The sequence below is a fragment of the Camelus bactrianus genome, chromosome 23 (assembly GCF_048773025.1).
Source record: "Camelus bactrianus isolate YW-2024 breed Bactrian camel chromosome 23, ASM4877302v1, whole genome shotgun sequence".
NCBI lineage: Eukaryota > Metazoa > Chordata > Mammalia > Artiodactyla > Camelidae > Camelus > Camelus bactrianus.
In genome coordinates, this window is record NC_133561.1 from 3,694,111 (window position 1) to 3,712,876 (window position 18,766).

Consider the following 18,766-nt stretch of genomic DNA (forward strand, 5'->3'; position numbering starts at 1 on the left):
TTTGGATTCGATGTGACAACTGAACGGGTGTAAAAGCACATGAGCTCGAGGTTGAGCCAAACCTCTAGAAACAGAAAACTGCGGGTAGAGCCCCGTGAGGAGGGCTGGGTCATGGGCCTTAGACACAGGGGTGGGTTTAACGTGGACTCCAACGTGCTGGCCAAGCATGTTTTAGCCATGGGGAACGTGACGTGGTTTAGTTGCTCAGAAATATTTGATTTAGTTGCACAGAAATATTAAAGACAGGAAGCAGTTGCTTTTTGACTTTTTAACAGATCTTCAAAGAAACATTTCTGTTAGGGTAAGAAAAATCAGAAGGAAATTAGCTGACTTTCTCATTCAGATGTCTCGATGACCCATCCCCTATGACCTAAACAAACTACTCTTATCAATGGCATCTTTGCTTGCTTGCCATTCTGTGGAATTTTAAATACCTTGGTTCACCTTGGTGGGTTTTTGTTGTTGACTGTGCTGTGGTCTAAACCATCATGTAATTAATATAATCTTATCACACTGTATCTCTGCATAATTTTGTCCTGGGTGTGCTCATTACAAGCCTTGAACAAGTGTGGTTCATTAGTTTCTTCATTCATTCAACAATATTTACTGACCAGCTCCTATAAATATTTAAATGAGCTAGGAAATAGAAAGATAATCCAAAGTTTGAAACCTGGATCTCAGGTTGTGGGGATGGGAAAATCGAGGACACACACACGTACACAAATAATCACACCACGTTATAAATGCGCGTTATGATGGCGCCATGAATGAACTATGCCGGGCTGCAGCGGGACTCATATTGGAACGAGGCATGTGATTATTCTTTGAAGGATAAATGGACATTCAAATATTTCAAGCAGGAAATTCTCCTTGGATGAAACAATCTGAAATAAAAAGGGCAAGAGTACACGAAAGTCCTTAGAATTTTGGGAAATGGTAAGAAATCCAGTGTGACTAAAGGTATTCTCCATGAATCTGTGTTTGAATTGGGAAAGGATTTTTAAAAGTTGGTAAGAGATGGGGCTATAAAGTAAATGAATCTCAACCAGAAATTTGAAAGCCACAGGAAAATTCAGACTTGGTCCTGTGGTTGGTGGGAGCCCCTGAAGGGGTTAAGCCAGAGCGTGGTGTGGTCGGGTCTGTGGTTTACTGCCTTGGCTCTGTGACAGGGTGGCGGGTGGGTGAGAGTGAAGGTGGGGCTGGAGGCAGAGAAAACAGGCGCTGACCTTATTTGAAGTCATGATGTGGTGACCTGGGTCTAAATTTACCAAGAGAGTGAGACTTGAAGGGGAAGGTGGTTTAGAGAAACTTGTGAGGTAGCGCCACTCGGCACAGAGGAAAGATGAGAATGGTCACCATGGAGGTGACCGTGTGGACTGGGGTCTCATTAACTGGGAAAGGACGCACACAGCGGACACAGGTCTGCGTAGGATGAGTTCGGGTTGGGAAAAGCTAGCACCAGGTGCCTGGTGTCAGGCGTGTGGCGCTATCAGGTAGAAAGAAATAACCACTCCCCACTCTCCACTTTCACGTTACCATGAAAAATTCTGGGTCACAACAGCTTTCCCAGTTACTGGAGAAAAGTGTATAGCGTTTTCTAGAACTCAATAGCTTTTCTAGAATAATTGGTTATCGCAACCAGCAGGCAAGTTATTCCAGCCATCCTGTGTGTTACTGACATCCTTCATCAGAACAACAGCTTTGAGCCGGGAAGATGAGTAGGGCTGTAGACCTGACCTTGAAAGCACAAGGGTCTGGGACTCAGAGGGCAGATGGAATCCGACCGGCAAAGCCCCTGGTGTCATCTAGGGACCTTAGATCTTGGAACCCTCTTGCTCCTAGATGCTGATGTTATCTTGATCTGCCCAGTGAACTGGGTCATCTTCCAGAGCAAAGGCTGTTCTCCTGGATGAGTGAGGTGCGAGCATCCACACACACGGAGAAGAGAGAAAGCTCTTGGTTTGCCTGTTGTCTGAACTTTTCTGGGCTTTTCTCATTCAGCCTGAGCATGACTCCCCGGGGGGAGCTAACCCCACCGAGGCCCTCTCATCTGCTCCCCTGATGCTGGAGATGGAGGGGACGTCGTGGGTGAAGGTGCTGAGTTCTCGTTAGAACCCCACTCCTGGGTATATATCCAGGGGAAACTCTAATTTGAAAAGATACATGCACCCCAGTGTTCATAGCAGCACTATTTACAGTAGCCAAGGCATGGAAGCAACCTAAGTGTCCATCAACAGATGACTGGATAAAGAAGTTGTGGTATATAAGTACGATAGAATACTACTCAGCCATAAAAAAGAATGAAATATTGGCAGTGCAACATGGATGGACCTAGAAATCATCACACTAAGTGAAGTCAGACAGAAAAAGACAACTACCATATAATATCACTTACATGTGGAACCTAAAAAAATGATACCAATAAACTTATTTACAAAACAGACAGCCTCACAGATACAGAAGGATACCAGGGCCGAAAGGAGGCATTTGGAGGGATAAACTGGGAGTTTGGGATTAGCAGATACACACTACTGTACATAAAATAGATAAACAGCAAGGACCTACTATATAGCACAGGGAACTATATTCAATGTCTTATAATAGCCTATAATGGAAAAGAATATGAAAAGGAATATATATATATACACACATATACACAGCTGAATCACTACGCTGTGCACCAGAAATTGACACAACATGGCAAACTGACTATACTTCAATAAAAAAAACTTTTTAAAGGAACTGCAGACCTGGCAGAAACAGAGGGCCAATTCCCTTCATGTGTCTGGGGACCTGGAGAGCCTGGGCTCTTGTCTGTGGAGGTGTCACTACTCTCAGCACTGCGGGGACCATGGAAGACCCAGCTCCAGGCTTGAGATGGTGCCCCCTCTGCCGCCCCGGCCGTGTGTGAGCAGGGGAGGCTCAGCCTGTCCCCTAGGGTCCTGGGTTTGACCTGTGGCTCTGCACACACCCCCGGGTGACACCAGCAGGATCTTTTCCCTCCAGAGACTCAGGTTCACCACCCGTACAGCATGATCCCAGCACCTGCTTCCCAGGATGGGAGGCAGCAGACACAGTGGATGCAAAGGCCAGAGAGAACGTCCCAGAGTAAGCGCTCTGCCCACGAGTCAATGAGCCGCCGTGAAGATGCCATGTGCCACTTCCCTGATGCTGCTGACGTCTGAAGGATGAACCAGAACCGTCCCCCCACCCCCCAATGCCTGGTGACATGCTGGCAGGAGCCAACCTACAAACCGAATATTGCGACTCCAAGCTTCAGCTGAGATGTTTGATGCCAACGGCTCGCCTGACTACATCCAACAGGGCCCGCCCTCCAGCGCGGTGAGTCAGGCTTTGCAGTCGCCTCTTGAGGGCCCTTTGGTTCTGAATCCCCATGGCTGAAGGCCCTCTTGGGCGCTGCTATTCTTCAGCCAGGCTTCAAATGCACAGCCTGGGACGGAGCATCTCATAGTGGACGCGGCTGTGACTCAGGCACAGAGAGGGACCGAGTCCGGCCGTCCTGAGAGCCAGCGTGAGTTTAAGGCCAGGCCTGTTCCAAGGCTGTGCTTCTGAATCTCCTTCTCCTGAAAACATTTCCTCCCAATTCACGAAAACTTTCATGTAAAATTATCTTTAATAGCCTATGTTGCAATCTGCATTGTTTTTAGTATCTTGTTTAGATGTAATTTTTATACATGATTCAGTTAAGCTGTGATGACTTTGAACTCTGTCTGCAGAATAAAATAGATGCTTCATTTTTTTTTGCATAGAGGAGTCGTCCTGAGACAGACTGGCTGTGGCTTGTGTGTGACCCAGGGCCAGGGGCGCACCGGTATTCCGAGATGAGACTCTCATGACTTGTTTTGAACCTTCTTACCTGAGACTATGCTGGAACATGGTTTTTGTTTTTGTTTTTTTTTGTAGGGGTTTGGGGTTTTTGTTGTTGTTTCCTTTTTTTCCAGTTTATTGAAATACGATTGGCAACATTGCACGTGCGGGTTGTACAGCATGAAGATGTCTTTCAGTTAGCTGAACTGATAATTTAAGACACATAGATGCCATGAGTGATGATCACAATCAGGTCAATTAACGTGCCCATCACCTCACAGAGTTACTATTTGTGTGTGTGTGTGCCTATGTGTAACACGCACGTCGTGTCACAAAAGTAGCCATGTTAGAGCATTATGTACTTACTATTATGAGCTTTAGTGATTAATGAAAAAATACTCGGAAGATGTGTTTCTACAAGGTTGGTTATAATATTTACCTTCTATCTGTGTATCTAAAGCAAAGTGAGGACATCACTAACTCTCATCCTTCAAGTTAAAAAAAGGAGAGAGAGCGAGCCAGAGCTGACCTTGTGAATTCCTCCTGCAACAAGCAGATCTTCAGTCCGGAGGAGGGTAAAAACCTCCCACACAGACTTGGGTCCTTGAACTGTATCTTATCAGCGACTTGCTAGAAACAGCCGTTTCCATAGTGATCCTGGACATGAGCCAGAGCTCTGTTTTTAACATGAATACTCCTGCAGCAGCCGATTTTCAACTGCAAATACACTGTCCACTTTACAGAAATAAGGGGGGTGATGGGGACTGAGACGCCCAAAGGGGGCGTCTTGGGCAGGGCCCTGGCACCAGCAGGGGGCCGTCCATTAGACGCTCCTCTCACTGAGCCCATGTTGACCTTGGAAAACCTGGGGGGACAGTTGTGCCCCCCTTTTTTCTCTCCTGCTCTTTCTCTCTGCATTCCAGAGAACAGTGGTCGCCAACTAAAGACTCGGAGTGTGGCGCTCATCCGGCACTGGGAGCGGCTCGCACTGGTGTTTGTCCATCGATGCCCTTCACATCCCTTTGCACTTGGAGCTGCTCAGAACCAAGACCCCGCCCTTCTGCGCGCTGTCTCTCTCGTTCATTCTCACAGTCACAAGCCTGGTTAAGACACTGTCTTTTACGTGAGTCGTTAACTGTCCTCTGGCCACTCTTCCTTACCCCAGAATCTACCCCATCCAGCCAGCTCTAGAGGGAAAAAAATGAGCTTGCTAACCTGGCTTGGAAGCCCATGGACACTAACTGTAACCATCCGAATCATATCAGACCTAAAATGCTAAGTTTTAAGCCCAAACTCTTTATGAATCGCCCCTCTTTGCTTGTCAAGGTCATCACGAGCTGGGACCTAGCACAGACCTGCACTCCAGCAAAGGGACTCTCTCCACCGGCCCTTCTGGAATAGGAGCCCTGCCCTCCTGCCAACGCCGCCTCTCCAGGCTGCATCACGCCATTTCTGCAGTCTGTTCCCCTTTCAGAGCACGCCCAGGCTGAGCCGCTCTCTGCACAGCCACCTGGGAAAGCCCACGGGACTCCACTGCCAGCATCCTGCACAGCGATGCCCCGGGCTCAGCACGCGTTTGAGAGCAGCTGGAACCCGGCCTGCCAGGCGCGGCCTGTCCCGTGCGCTTGCACCTCTGCTGTGGCTCGTAAAGGCGTGAGGACACGCTCTGCCCCTCCCCTCAGGACTGTACGGAGTGCGGATCTGTGTCCCCTGCAACTTTCCAGCATGACAAAGTGCAGGGCTTGGCACGAAGTGGCCGATCAGGTGTTACTGCCCCATCCTCTTGTAATGCTCATCCCTCTGTTCAACGCACTCACTCAGCTCTTTTCAGTCGTAGGAAGACTTCTGGGCAGCCCAGAAGTTCACTAGTGGTGACAGTCAGTGACCCACTCAAGACGTTTTTGCTGGATGCCTCCAGTGGACTAGGTCCTGGAGGTCGGGAATCCCAAGGCAGAGCCATCAGTTATCTTTAGAGTTCGCGGTGGCATGGTGGTGCCCAGGGCTGCGCGGCGACACAATGACCGTGGCTCAGGAGAGGGCTGTTCTGTTAGAGGCGAGCGCGAAGGAGAGAAAAACAGGAGAGATGTGGACTTCACGACATCCTGCGATCTTCTCACGGGAAGCTGCTGGGGGAATGAGGGAAGGAAAGATGTCGGAGGCGGAAGGACGGAACGTGACCCAGCGGTAGGGGGACCGGGAAGCATGACCGGGTGTTTCCTGCTGGCCTGGGAGGTTCACAGGGGCACGTGCTTCACAGAGTCACAGCTGGAGGGGACGCAGCCGCTAACCTGCCAGGAAACCTGGGCAGGTGACCCGCCAGGATCCCATTCTGGGAAGTTCAGCTCCTCTCCCTTGGGGAAGTGGAGCCCAGCCTCGCACGAGTGGTTCCGTGTGTGTCCTCTGCACACGTGACCCACACCCCTTATTAGACATCCAGCCCCGATTAGAAGCGTCTCAGCTTCGTGCGCCAGGAGTCCGGCTCCCCTGGGCTTTGCAGGCCACAGAAGGACTGGAATTTCCTTACTGCTCATCTTTGCCATAGTCTAAAGACATTAGAAGGTGATTGATAAGTACGTCAATGGCTTTTATACATAATGTTAAAAACAAGAGAATATTCAGCAAACAAGTCAAAAAGGAGGGGAACCTCTGAGGTTAAATGATTCTAAAGTGACTTGATACTAGAATGGTATCAACATGACAACTAACAACTACACGCAGTGGATTGTATCCTGGATCAAAAAAAAAAAAAAAATCTAAAGGACAATACTGGGACAGAGGAATCTGAACGTGGATGAACTGTGAGATGGTCAGTTTCCTGAATGTCATCCCGGTACTGTGGCTGCAGGAGGAAGTCCAGTCCTAGGAGACACTGGCTGAAATACTTAGTGGTAAAGTGTTAAAATGTCTGCAACCCACTTTCTAAAGACAGAGCGAAAAAAGTATGTATGCAGAGGTGTGCAAAGGTAGAAAAATGTTTTAAAAAATCGGTGAAGCTGGATGAAGTTGGTAAACACGTGGTCACTGGACTATTTATTTTCTGATTTTCTTTCACTTTCATTTTCCCCCACCAAAAGTTGGAAAAGTAATATTTTAAAAAATGATGGTTACAGTGAACATACTTCCTCTGAATCCCCAGTTTGCAGCTCTTGCTTCTTTCACTGCGTTTGTTCCTCTGCTGCGACAGAGCTTGCTGATCTCTCTCTTCTGTACTTTTATTGCCCAGTAAATCTTACTTCCACTGATGGCTTTATCTCCCCTGCGAGACACTAAGACGTTCACGGATTGCATCACATGCCAGTTTCCTCATATATTTGGCCCTCGCCCTCCTGCCAGAGCCCAGCACAGCGCCAGACACGCAGTGGGCGTTCACGGACTTTCTCACGATCTCTTGGCATCATCCTTCTCGACCTAAACACTGCATCTTGGCTCTTTTCTCGCTCGGATTTTTGCCTTCTTACCACCTTTCTTCAGTTGGTGAAAAGCTACCATGCATTCATTCTCACATTAGGCAGGAAAAGGAATACCGAATCCCCAACATCCTCGTGGCTTATGGCACGTCCTCTGGCAAAGGCAATCTCGTCTGTGTCATCGTATTTATTGCCCCCAAATCAGAACCAGTTGCCAGAGTAATGAAAGTCTATTGGTTTGTGTCGACTTAATCCATGTCAGGGAGGGGCTGTAGGGGCATATGAGGATAATTTGACCAGCAAAAGGAAAGCCATAAAAATGATCAAAAAGCCAACAGATATACTGAGAACACCAAGTTATTTTACTGAGGATTTATGGCCGACTTATCAGAAAACTATTTGGTCCAAGTCTACATTCAAGTATGTCCCTCAGTAATTCAGCAAAGATTCCGCCTCTGGAAAAAAAAAAAAAAGAAAGAAAATTGCCTCTATAATGAGATACCCGAGTAACCCCTGAATTGCAGCACATGGAGTTTAATTTTCAGCAGTTGAGAGACTGCAGTAAATCCAGCTTTTGGATAACTCGTTACCCTTACTCCCTAGACCTGCAGAAAATGAGCAGAGCTCCAAGGCCAAGTGCGCCGTCCCTTCTGACGTCCCCGCAGAACCTGCAGACTGTTGTCAGTCAGAGCGGGCTTCCGTGTCCGGCCTCGCCGGGCGGCAGCAGGGCCAGCCCTCCCGGGCCCCCGCAGCAGAGAGCGCGAGTCCCAGGCTCTGCCCCGCGATGCCAGCTGCACCCCGGGCCCAATGCTGGAGGCTGCCTTTTACGGACCGCACCCCAGTGAGCGTCCCCTCACGTGGGGGAGGAAGTGCGGCGTCAAGTCTCCCACGGGCGATGTATCACTCTACCTCTGACAGCTTGTCCCCGAAGTCACAGAAGTGTTTACACAATCTATTGTGCCATTTACTCTCTTATTTTAAAAAGCAAACGTCGAAATAAAAACCTTTGCTTCCAGCGTTTCATTGATAAATGTCTCTACCCTGTCCTTCCTCTTAAATAATCTCAGAAGTAGCTACTTCTGTGGTCGCTGTCAATTTACATCAAATTATCAGAATTCCGGTTTAAAGTCCACCTCGTGGAAGATGAGAGAGGCACAGAGTGTTTTCGTGGGAATCCCCGCCACACGGCCTTCTCTCCTCAAGATCATCTGAATAAACAAGGACCTACCGGACAGCACAAGGAACTCTATTCAACACCTTGTAACAGCCCATAATGAAAGAGAATGTGAAAAGGAATATATGTCTGTACAGCTGAATCACTGTGCTGTGCACCAGAAACCAACACAGCGCTGTAACTCGACTATACTTCAGTTAAAAAAAAAAAAATCGTTTGATCCTTGGCTCATCCGAACAGAAAAGGATGAGCCCGCCACACTGAGGTTGGCCAGATCCTTAGTGAACACGACGAAAATTGATGAGCTTGTTGCCACAAAACAGCAGGGTACCTTACAAGCAGCGAAGATAGAAACCTTCATATTGCAAAGATTTATTAAAATAGCATTTATTGGGGGAGGGCACAGCTCAGTGGCGGAGCACATGCCTAGCAGGCACGAGGTCCTCAGTTCCATCCCCAGCACCTCCAGTAAAATAAATAAGTAAAATAAAACGAATTACCTCCCTCCAAAAAATTAAATTAAAAACAATGTTTTAATAAAATAAAATAGCATTTAGTTTGGGAACTAAAGATTTCTTTTCAGAAGACAAGCTTCCAAATTCCAAATAAGCCACTTGGTAAAACCCTATAGGTTTTACTGTTGGCAGGATTAAAGCAAAACAAGACAAAACACAAAAAACTTCTGTTCGATGTTGCTAACAGTCCCCCTAATGCCCCCAGATGCAGGTGGGGAGACGGATATGTTTACACCGGAATTGAGGATTGCACAGCAATCCTTCTCGGGGAGAAAAAAATAAGGTCTAGCAGCCTATAGCTACTAGCTTAAAAATACTGCTGAGCCAACTTGCCCTTCGTCGATGTGCACGTTCAGCCCAGAAGTCAACAGTCTGTCATAAAGCTAGATCCCAGCGCAGCCGCGACGGCTGTTCCTCACTCTGGGATCTCTGAGTGTGCGTGCACGGTGAGTAGGATAGTCAAAGTGTCTGCCTCAGCTTTTGAAATGACAGTTTAGGGGGTCCTGGCCGAAAGATTCTGTCCCTTCTCTACAAGGGCTCCAAGGATGAGAAGATCAGTGACTGTTCTGATAAGATGGGGACCAGATTCTCTGCTTCCTGCCCAGGGCAGAGACATTTTTAAAAAGGAATGAGATAGCCCAGCTACCATGTTTGGTGACATTTTAGTTCTGTAACGGGCTCCTAATAGTCCAAAAGGTAAGGCTTCCTCTGGCTCGTCTTTGCTGATTGCTGCATTCTGTGTCATACTGAAATTTTCATTATTTACATTCTTTTTCTTCCCCCTGAATTTTGGAGTCATTGCCTAAAGACTACATCCCTTCCGAACTTAAATCACCTGAAACATATGGAAGTGCTGTTTCCCAAACCCCCAAGGAGACTGAGAACTGAGAATTCAAACTAGACACTAAGCCCCTTCAGTCTTGTTGCTGCTTCTTTCCCACAGCCCCAGAACACCACCCTCCCCGCATTTTAAAAGAGATTTCCCTCGGGTCTGGGACTTTCCTATTCCACCACCATGTAGGTGACGCATCCTCAGGGATGCGGCTGTGCCGAGAGCCTCAGGAGGAAGACCGGGGTTAGTCGCCTGGCTTGCAAAATCCTCCCCAGTTCTGTTCACGAGGATGGCGGCCAATTCTCCAAATGTGCTCTGCGCTCCTGTCCTTTCCAGGGTCTCCCTGCTCACATGGCACAGATTAAACACACGGCCTCCGAGCTCTCAGGGTTGGGAGGAGAAGCGTTCACGTCCCGCTGGCAGCCCTGGGTGTAGGAGGAAGCCGTCTGCTAGGGGTTCACACCAGGAGTGGCTACAGCTCCGAGCAGAGGAAGTCACAGCGCAGCTCGCCTCAGTCCAAGCGCCCTCTCTGTGTGGCGACCCGAGGAGACAGCACCTCCACGTTAAGAGGCATTTTCACTCCTAGAGGCTCTTGGAGGTGGGTCCTCTACCCAATGGTTGCATTATTCTCTTTTACTAAAATTGCTTTGCTACCATTTTTAGGGCTCTTCTCCTAGTCTCGGGAACCTGGAATAAATCTACTATTTCTACGACAAAGGTGACAACTGGGTCTTTGAGTGTTTGTGCATTCCACCCAGGCAATTAACCCTTTTGACATCTGGTCCATTTTCTACAATGAAATTACCTGTAAAATACTTTGCAACTAAAAGGTGGTACGTAGTGGAAGAAGCAAAAGTCATTAAAACCTGGAGATTTAATAAGTTCCTGGCATTTACATGCCTCCTCATCTTAATCTTCACAATAACGACACAGGGGTTATGGCCCTTACTGAAAAGGCATCTCAAGCACTTTGTCCCAAGTAACAACCTGTGAGCAGCAGGTCTGGGACCTGGAGTGTCGGCGTTGGTTCAGTTCTGCACAGATGCACCCTAGGAAGAGCGCTAATAGCTGTAACCCCAAACCTACCCTGAATTTAAACCACGGTACCCTCATTTGACATATTTACACACTGAGAGATGAGTAATAATGGTTATTTTATATTTCAGCTCTCGCTGATGTAACCAGCCAGGATTCCTGATATCAGTGTTTGCTTAATTTTTTTAGAACTATGCGTGTCAGGTCAGAATCAGCTTCCACAGAGCAGGCTGATGGGTGGAAGGATTTTGTTTGTGACTTCTAGGCAGGTGCCCAGCACGCAGTGGGTGTCTGAGAAGCCAGCTGTCTCTGGAAACAGTGCCTGCATAGACGGTGAAAAATTCAGCAGGAGAACAAAGGAAAGGACCCATCTTTCACAACTTCCAGTCCTATGCTTTACACCCCAGCATGCCTCTCGAGAAATAAAGCAAAAAACCTCCCAGGGTTGTTGTCTGTATAAAACAGCCATGTGCTACTCCCCCCCCGCCCCCCGTTTTAACACAATGTTACCGGGCGATGATTAAGAAGGTAGCCGTCTCCTGCTTCACGGGGTCAGAAAACAAGGTATCAAGCCAGCAACCCCCTTCCTACGTGCAGCACTTAGATTGCAGCCATGTGCGGCTTCCAGCTGTAAATAGCAACGGCGAAGCGAAGAGAGAGCTCGTCCCTGGCTCTGGGCTGCCTGAGCTCAGCAGATTGCGTGACACCCCGGCCTGATTTGCTGAGATGTAGATAACTGCACTTCTTGTTAACAAGTTTCCGTGTGTTTTTCACTCCGTCAGCAGGTTCTTGAGTCCATGCCTAGATTAGGTTTGACTAACGTCAGCACAATTTGACTTTGATGGAAAGTTTGAAGTTTATAATTAAACATGGCACATCCTTTTGTTAATTTCCAAGCTCCAAAGGAGGTAATCCCTTTGGCTACCAGAGCATTTATACCCGGTTCCCCGAAACACATTGACTCCTTTGCCTCTGACTGAACGAAGTCCATAATGTTTTTAGGACACTGGGGAACACTTGGGGGCAAACTCAGGTGGCCTTCCACACTTCACCCATCACCAAAGGACGTAAGGTTTCCACAAGCTTGGGAGAAGGACAGAGTTGTTTTTATATTCCTTTTGAGACACTAAGGTTCAAAACTATTATATCGGAGTTCCTATTTTCTTGTAGAAGTTAAAAAAAAATGGCCTCAACATTGTTTACGTGAAAACATGCACACATATTTTACAAGATACAAAGTATGTAAGTATGACTTGTAGTTCCTGCATTCCATAAACACCAGATGATGAGGATGGTGATAAGTGGTCTGTAAAAGGCACTGAAGCTGTCCCATTGAAATGACGCATTACTACTCATAAAAAGTCTGAGGCAGACAGGATAGCCTACACCACCGCCTGCAAAGTCAGGGAAGACAGCATGACGTGTGAACAAGATGCTATAAAGCCTACCTATTGTTTTTAGGAGAAGGTACTTTTAATTTCTGTAGCAAAAATTCTAATTGGCAAATTCTCGGCCATGGATGCCTGGAGTTCATTACGCGCTGTGTTTCTGTCCTGATGTATGATTCTGAGACCTGTGCCCTTCTGTATTCAGAAAGCTGCGTCCACACAGACTACACCCTCTTTTTTCTCTTCTGTCACCTTCAGAGTTCCTGACATATTGTAGGTGCTCCAATTCCTTTGGACGGAATTGACAAATCGGATAGCGCTGTGAAACAAATTGCAAAAACGGACTTGACGTAAATGCCCCGCGCGCCTGACCTGCCCAGGGGATAACGGGTTCACCTGGCAGGTGGACAGGAGGGCCTCGGAGCTCTGTGCATGCAGGCCCACCTGGACCTCGCTGTGAACTCAGATTGCTCAGCAGGAGCTTGTCGTAAGGAGGGCAGTCTGCGACCACCGGAATGAGCACATCAGTGAACACATCCTTCAAAGGGAACTGGACCGAGGATGGTGTCCTGGACATAATCCGCTTTAGCTAACAGCTCTACGTGAGTCCATACGCGGGACACAGCCTCCTCTTTCCTCCCGGAATATTTCATTTGAACAGGTAGCCACTCAGCTGCTTGGCCCTTTATTTGTTTTATATTTTTTAGTTTTTAAATTTTTTAAATTATATTTTTGAGGTTTTTTTCAGGGGGGAGGTAACTAGGTTTATTTTTTTCTTTCTTTCTTTTTTTAATGGAGGTACGGGGGAGGTACTGGGGACTGAACCCAGGACCTCGTGCACGCTAAGCACACACTCTCCCACTGAGCTCTACCCTCCGACTATGGCTTCGCCCTTGTTTTTATATCACCTTCACGACTCTCACCTTCACATCCCAGGATGCCTCTTCACAATGGTGCGCTTCCTCGCCTCCACCTCCCCCACCGAGAGAGCAACGGCCTGTCCTCCCCAACCGTGGCGGGAAGGCTGCCCAACACGCCACCATTTCTGGTTCAAGGCAGAAGACAAATTATCCGCAATTACACAGAACCTGTACCCCTTCAGCTCACCTCACGAGGTAAGTGGGAAGCTTGAGGTCATCACTTAGGGCTCTGCAAATAAAACATTCAATCCAGAGGCTTATATTGGTTTCTGTAATTCAAGAACATTTATATTGGTAATTAGGTGGCAGTGGAGTGATACCAGCTCAAACACACTCGACATTCAACCTGGAGAAGCTGCAAATGCGGACGACTTACATGTTGCCGCCTGTGACTCTCTTTGGCACTCACAGGACTTACCGGTAAAAATAACCGGGTCCTGGGTTCCATCAGGGCCACAGAGCGGCTGTACAACCTCCTTCCATTTAGTTTTCATGTTCTCCCTGGAAATGTTCTCCACAAAGTCCCACAGTTCCCTGGATATAGTTTGTCTCATGAAAACCTTGCATTTTTGTGAACTATACGTAGTGGCACCTACTTTAAACACCCATATGACAGTTAGGAAATGCTAACATTTCTAAAGTGTAGGGGTCGGGTGGTCTGCTTAAAACAATCTCCAAGTGTTACATTTTACAAATTAGGAAACAGAAACCCAAGACTGTATTTTGGAGAAAAAAAAGATCAGCGAGGACTCTGGGTAAGTCACTTAACACGCCTGGGCCTCAGCTTTGGCATCTGTAAATGGCAACGACGTGCTTCCTGAAGGTTAAGGGAGGCGCCGCGTGTCGGACACCTTGGTCATCAGGACAGCTCGACGTCAGAGAAGGCCCAGCTCTCGGGGGAAGAGACACCACCAGAACCCGGTCACCTGCTGCCTGGGCCAGGGGGCTTCCTGTGTCCTGAGCTGGTGACTCTCCTTGGGCAGTTGATGGTCCACTTTCAGAAACGTCTGGCTTCCTTAGCTCTGAAAATAGATGGCACTGACCACAGAAATGCTCAAACCATCTCCTGCGGGGCATAAGGTATATTTTATAATGATTCGCACAATTGGGACATTTTAAAAAGCGAGTAAAATGTGTTTCTTAATTTCACGTATTGATGTTGAACAGTGACAACATTAGTCTGTCACCTCAAAGAATCTTTTCCAGAGGTGCTGGTGCAGGGAATCTGCTCAAGGGAGACTTAATCTGATTATGCTTGAACCTCCTCAGACCAAAGCTTGTCTTTGGTCCTTTGAGAAAAAAGGGAGAGAGCATCACAGGCCTGAAAATCCTCAGTTAATGAAGAAGCATGTTAGAAAGATTCAAATGGAGGTAAAAAATAAAAAAGAGAGATGCTTAAAGCAAAACTTAGTAACAAAACTATGCCTAGAGAAAACTTTTAATTAGCAGAAATCAAAAACTGGGTTAAAGAATGTGTGCCTTTAATAAAACCAGCCCTCCACTCCACCAGGTCCATTCAGCACAACTTCCTGTCTGAACAGCATTCTGGAAAGAAAAAAAGAAAGAAAGGAAGGAAGGAAGGAAGGAAGGAAGAAAGGAAGAAAGAAAGGAAGGAAGGGAGGGAGAGAGAGAGAGAGAGAAAGAAAAGAAAGAAAGAGAAAGAAAGAAAGAAAGAAAGAAAGAAAGAAAGAAAGAAAGAAAGAAAGAAAGAAAGAGAAAGAAAGAGAAAGAAAGAAGGAAAGAGAAAGAGGAAGGAAGGAAGGAAGGGAGGAAGGGAGAAAGAAAAGAAAGAAAGGAAGGAAGGAAGGAAGGGAGAGAGAGAGAGAAAGAAAAGAAAGAAAGAGAAAGAAAGAAAGAGAGAAAGAAAGAAGGAAAGAGAAAGAGAGGAAGGAAGGAAGGAAGGGAGAAAGAAAAGAAAGAAAGGAAGGAAGGAAGGAAGGAAGGAAGGGAGAAAGAAAAGAAAGAAAGAAAGGAAGGAAGGAAGGAAAGAAAGAGCCAAGGAACAGTTGGTATTGGTCTGGGTTCCAATCAGAAGGAATATCATTGAAGTGTTTTCTTTAATCAAATAAAACCGTCACTAAAGAAAGACACTATTGTTTTGGGTGTCAAAGTGACAGCTGACATCTGATCACAACCTACTGGAAATAATTTAGAGGAAAACATGGCACACACCTAAGTCGCATTATCACGAAATGACTCTTCCTTCTCCGGCTGGATTTCAGCAGAAGCTTGGACAGTTTAATCCACACTCGAGCCCAACCCTGAATTCATCTGATTTTATACCCATCACGTCCCGGCAGCCTCTGCCTGTCCCAGTCACCTCGTCCAAACTTTGTCCCCGCATCTTGGCTTGTCACCTTTCTTCTCTCTCGAACGCTCTCCCGTTTTCTGTCCTCCTAAGAATCGTCTTTGTGCTTTACGGCCTCACCGAATTCCCATAACCCCCATGAAAACTTCCCCTCTGGGAACAGCAACTTGTGACCAAGCTTTCCTAAAGGCAACAGAAGCCTGTCAAGAAGAAAACCCGTATGAGAACCGACACTTTCATTTTTGAAAATCAGGAGAAACTAAATTCACATTACATTAAACTAGACAACAACATGGTATTTAAGTGCATACCAGCAGCCTTCAGTTTGATCCGAACTCTATTTTAATAGATAGAGCCAATGCCCAGAGTTCTCCTTGAGTAAAAAACAAGGGAATAACTCAAGAACATGGTACCTAACAGGATGCAATCACCTTCATCATTCACTTTGAGTCATTTGCTTAGTTAATTGCTGTGTAACAGGGAATCCTGATTCCTGAAATGGATCTGTGATAGACTTCAGTTACATTCTGAAGAAGACGGAGGTGCATTCTCCAGGCGGGCAATAACTAGGAAACATCTCAGCTTGCCTAGAGCGACGCCATGCTGGGCTGTTGTCCCAGCATAATTATCGATAGCGCTTCCTTTCGCTCTCAGAGTAGCCCACTGGAACAATAAACAGCATCGTCAGCCTCGTCTTCGCCAACATACGTCATTATAGACCCATTTTAAGGATCTCCACGATTTACCAAATTGGAGAACTGTGTGGGTGGAGCTATACATGGAAATCACCCAGTTCCCCTGATCTAAGCTTCCTGGGAGCAGAAACACACCTGTGTGTTTATTTCAGTTTCTCACTATGCTTGGCGCAGACAGACTTGCTTATAACAGATCCTCCATAATGGTGGATGAATGGATACATAAATTATTTTGAAAATCAGTTTCTACAAAGACCAGTATTGTAGCAAGGCAATGATCACTTCAGGGAGACTGTTGTAAATGATGACAATAATTTGACAGGTAACTGAAAAGCTGCTTGATTGGATTGGCTAGTCAGCTCCGTGCCAAACTTCAACCTGTTTACTTCTCACAGTTGTCTGGGGCTTAACACCAGCCAATTAATTCACTTACACCTGTGATCCAGGAGCCCCACTCTCTATGATCAGCTTCTGTTTTACTTTGGACACATGAAGAAATGTGTTCTGCAGGTGAAACTCCATGTTACATGATTTCTGTGCAACTGGTGGCAGTGACCTCACATTAGGAAATGAAGAGCATTAATTATACTTGGTGAAGCAGAAATCTTAATGATGTGTGAAAAGATGAAAGGAAAACAGATTAGTGAACTGAATCAGACCTGCTTTCAGTGATTGAAAGACATCAAAACATTTAAGAACCTTTTTCTATGTTCGTGCTATATTTACTCCTTCCTGAATGCTAATTAGTGGAAACTCAATGATAAGTGACAGAGCTTTTTAAGATTGTGATTTGAAGAGGATGTCATTCTGGGTGCCTGTTTCCTGAGAGCACAGAGACTGCCATTCTGAGGGAGATGCTCGTGCCACTGGCCAGTGCTCTGTTCCCAACAGGGGCCCGAGGATGTGGGCCATTCCATCATCCTTGATGTCATCCTTGGGGTGACATCCTTGACCCATGATATCATCCTTGACCTCAGCCTCAAGGATCAAGGACAACCCTAACCCACTCAGAAACCACATGTGACTCTGTCATTCACAAATGACTCCAACTCCCTGCTGAGTTTAGTGTTCTTTTCTGCTTTACTCTTAATTTAATTAATTTCTGCATTACTCTCTTAATTTAATTAATCTTGTTTAAGGAGAATTTCCTATCACTTGCTAGACTTACTATGTCTTAGTGAATGGGTCCCCTCCTGAAATTCTGGGACTTCTGGAACAGGTTCCCTCAATCAGGCTATCTATTCATTTACATGTAAGTTCAGACTCTTCATTGAGCCAGCATAAAGAGTATTCCTTACTCCTCAAATCCCCTATCATATATTATATAGTTACCTTCCTCTGTAGCATCTCCGCACGTGCTACTGCCTTCTAGAGAGGTTGCAGACAGCTATAGGCACCAAAGTTTTAGGGTTGAATTGGAAAGAAGTTTCTGTTTGTTTTTTCAAACCATTCTTGATGATGATTAATGTATTTTGTTTTTGTTTTGCCAGTTTGGACCACAATAACAAAGGGACTCCTGCTAATTACTCCAACATCCCTCTCCTAATTGGTAGATCTCAAACTGTTCTTTAGCATGAGATTTGGAAATAGAAGTCTTGGCGGAACCCTAGCTCTAATGCTTCTTGGACATTTGCCCTCGAGCAATCCAGGTGACCTCTTTAAATCTCTATTTATCTCTAAATAAAGATAATAATGCCTCTCAGAGAGATTACAAAGGGAAAAAAACTGGAGGTATTAACATGAGAGCCCCTCTTAAAAACAGTACTAGTGTATCTGTGCTTATCACTTATTCTCAATTTCCATGGGGTCATGTATTCATTTTCCTTCTCTACCTTTTCACAGCAAGTATTTTGATGGTAGAAAATGTGGTAACTTTTAACCTCCCAACAAAGAAAAGTCCAGGACCAGATGGCTTCACTGGTAAATTCTATCAAACATTTAAAAAAGAATTAACTCCATTTCTTCTAAAACTTTTCTAAAAAATTGGAGAGGAGGGAATACATCCAAAATCATTTCATAAGCTCAACATTGCCCTAATACCAAAGTCAGACAAAGACACCACAAGAAAAGAAAACTGCAAGCCAATATCCTTGATACACACAGATGCAAAACCCTCAACAAAACACCAGTGAGCCAACACCAACAGCACATTAAAGGGATTGTACACCATGGCCAAGATAGATCTATCCCACAAATGCAAGGATGGTTTAACATACAGAACTTAATCAATGTAATACACCATGCTAACAGAACTAAAGAAAAAAAAAATCACACAATCATCTCAATTGATGCAGAAAAAGCATTTGACAAAACTCAATATTGTTTAATGAAAAAAAAAAACACTCAAAAAACTAGAAATAAAATAAAATTACCTCAACATAATAAAGACCATAAATTAAAAGCCCACAGGTAACATCATACTCAGTGGTTAAAAACTGAAAGATTTTCCTCTAAAATCTAGTAAAAGACAAGAACTCCCATTCTTGCCACTTCTATTCAGCATTGTAATGGGAGTCCTAGGCAGAGCAATTATGCAAGAAAAAGATTTAAAATTCATCAAAATTGGAAAGAAGTAAAATTTGTCTGTTTGTAGGTGACATATGTAGAAAACAGTAAAAACTGCCCCCCCCCCACAAATTTGTAAAACTAAGAAACAAATTCAGC

The 18,766-nt window shown here is 45.8% G+C and overlaps 1 protein-coding gene and 1 long non-coding RNA gene across 3 annotated transcripts in view; both read right to left on the minus strand.

Moving 5' to 3' along the window:
* CRB1 (crumbs cell polarity complex component 1) overlaps nt 1–18,766 on the minus strand; it is a 128,721-nt gene that overhangs the window by 1,106 nt on the left and 108,849 nt on the right. The gene's annotated exons all lie outside the window — the stretch shown is intronic.
* Nucleotides 6,827–18,650, minus strand: LOC141574746 (uncharacterized). Its single transcript, XR_012501781.1, has 2 exons — nt 11,302–18,650; nt 6,827–7,690 (listed from the first exon to the last, which is right to left on the minus strand). It is a non-coding gene; the product is annotated as an uncharacterized LOC141574746 (long non-coding RNA).